The sequence below is a fragment of the Peromyscus leucopus genome, chromosome 9 (assembly GCF_004664715.2).
Source record: "Peromyscus leucopus breed LL Stock chromosome 9, UCI_PerLeu_2.1, whole genome shotgun sequence".
In the NCBI taxonomy this organism is placed as follows: Eukaryota; Metazoa; Chordata; class Mammalia; order Rodentia; family Cricetidae; genus Peromyscus; species Peromyscus leucopus.
In genome coordinates, this window is record NC_051070.1 from 70,768,543 (window position 1) to 70,771,630 (window position 3,088).

Sequence of the window (3,088 nt, forward strand, 5' to 3'; positions counted from 1 at the left end):
GGCTAATTGTAACTCAGAGTGAACAACTTTGAATAATAGTAGTTACTGATTGCTACAGGTAGAGCACATGGTGAGTGCTCTCAACTATCATTAGCCTAAGTGGGGTGCACTGAGACCGCCCCATGCTCACACCACAGCATGGCTATGGACTTCTGCTGGACTTAGATGCAGGTGGAAGCACACTGCAAGTCAGAATCTCTGAAGGAATAAAATCCAGTCCAATCTCCAAGAACAAGGTTAACTGAGCCAAGGCTAGGCAAAGGTGCAAAGAAAATGATAGTAAGCATTGTGATGAGGACAAAATGGGGCACAGAGAAGACACAGTCAGCCACCTGACCATTGAGTAAGTAGTCACCATTCACCCAGAGCGGACAAGGGACACAAACCCTCAGTCAGCTTATCCTGTATCTCAGACACCTTGATTTGCCACAGTGGCCTCCTCCTCACCTCCCTGTACCACATTATTTGGTTTGCTCCAAAGCCTTTTCTTGCAGATAAATATTTTCCCCTATACAAAGACCTGAAAACCATTGAATTACAGTAGGGTTTGTGACCATTTGTTCTAGAGAGCTAGCTGGACATGCAGAGAGATAGGCATTAGCTTACAATATTTGATAGATGCAAGTGAGCTAGCACAGTACTTTCTCAATACAATTGGACACCATCATCATTAAAGATATTTCCTGAGTAAACAACACACAAATATGCAGAAATACACACACATACCAAAGTGAACACATCAGTGCCCACAATCATGTATATTCACATATAAGCACCCATACTCACAAACACTCATACAATACAAGCACTTTCCCCTACACATACAGGAAACATGAACACAAAACCACACTCAGTCACACATGGGGATACATACACACACAAAGGGACACTATTGTGCAAACAACTGGCAGTAGACATACACAAACACACATGGAGGTATACACACACACAGAGGGATGAACAGAAATGACAACACACACAGACACAGACACACAACAGATACACACACACATTTATTCATACAGAATAACTAGGGAGAAGACTGCTGTCTTTCCGAACCTCTTCTGATGCAGGGGAGGTAGTGGTCCTTCCTGCTGTCTACAAGGCTCTTAGACTCATGGGTTCTGCTACCCTGGCCTGACTTACTTATGCTTCCATGAACTTTATCCATCCCGAGACTCACTGTTCCTACAGGTTCAAGTTGATCCATCATCTCTTCACTCAACCTACCTTGTTCTCCACAGAAGACCTTGACAGCTCAAGTGAAAGAAAGTGACCCATGGTCAACACGCAGGAAGTTTTCAACAATTACAGTGCATATAATATGAATTCAGCTACATGTCAGTCAGAAGGAGGCAGTGACATCACCTGCAGTGCTTTTCAGGAACACAGCACTCTGCACAGCTATGAGAGGGAATCTGTTCTAGACATAGCCATGCTTGTGATATGTCAGCAACACAAAGTCAGCAGGGGATGCACTGTGTGATTCTGTGTTGTGAAGCCAATGAGACAAACCAGATATTTTCTGTGGTGTTAGCTCTGTGCAGTGAAAGGAAAAAAAAATCTGCTTTTCATTTTTAAAATAGCTGTATTGTTTGATTTTTGTTATTTATTAAAAACACATTAATTTGAAAACAATAAGTAAGTGTAAAATAAGAGAGAGCTACTACATCCTTCCTCTTTCTGAGCCACTGAAACTTGTAACAATTAGAAGAGACAAGACAAGACAGAAGATCTACTTTGTAGAACACAGGAGATCCAGTGCTGTCCAGCCAGATTAACCAAAACAGAAAATTTCAAGTTCCCTGGGAGACCTGGGCTAAAGGGAATAAGGGAAAGCGTGACGGACGACAAGACCAGATGTCTGTTATCTGGCCTGCACACACACGACCAATGTACACATTTTACACACACATATGCATACATCACACAAAGACTGCATAAATCATAAATGAGCAGAAAACAATGAAGAGGACATCATGCTGAATGAACAGTTGAGTTTCGACTCTGCACATCAGGTTTCAACTGAGACACACAATACTATTATTGATCCCTTAGGGACTGAAAATTCTAGGGGAGCACACAACTTAGTCATATTACATTGAGGTAATTGGAGAAAATATTCTCTTGGATCCTCAAATCTGTCACCACCCATCCTCTCAGCCTGTCAAATAATCCTACATCTCTGGTCATCAAGTCTACTCAAGACTGGAAGCTGCAAGATGGCAGAACTGCCCAGGACACCAAGAACTGGCAGGCAGGGCAGTCTCTACACACTGGCTCCAGTAGCTCTCAGGCTGAACTGGAGACCTGTATACCACCCACAACTGGGAATTCAGAAACCTTAGAGGTCCCTGGAAGTCACTTGGTGCCTCAGCCCTGGTGGTGGCTGTGATTTAAAGCATGACAACCTCGAGCTTTGCCAGGGCACTCTCCTTTCCTATTAGTACTGGCACACAACCTTAAGGACTCCAGTGGGGACAACGTGCATTGATGGCATTGAAATCTCATTAATTCCACTGTGTTTCCTTTTCCACTCAGAGTGAAAGCAGAGGGTCCCCAGCATAAAGGCTACAGCCTTGTCAATTCATGACTGTCAAACTGACCATCATTAATCCATGATGTAGGTCAGCCCTTTAGGAACCCAGAGAAGCATGATAGGCCTATTGCTTCCCAGGGGCTCCCAGTACCTGAACCCCAAGCCTGGAAAGCTCAAGGGCATCACATCCAGAAAGCTTCCTAGTCCCTTCCATGAACTCACTGTGTCTTCCGCAGGACCATTTATTTCTCCATGTTTTGCAGTGAGACCTAGGGCCAGCTTCCTTCTTTATCACTCTGGTCTTTCCACACTGTCCATTCTCTCTCCCAAGTAGACACCTCAATCTTGACAACATGACTATAGGTGAACCTTATAGGTACTGAACGAATGTCCTAAGCTTACGTGGTGTTGCTACAACACTAGTGACATCACTGGGGATTCTAAGAGCTCTCCAGGATACAATAGAATGTCCAGCAAAGGGCCTGCTGATGTCATGGGTCACACCCTCTGCCTCCTTACTAATTCATTCTCCCTGAACTGGACAGAAAC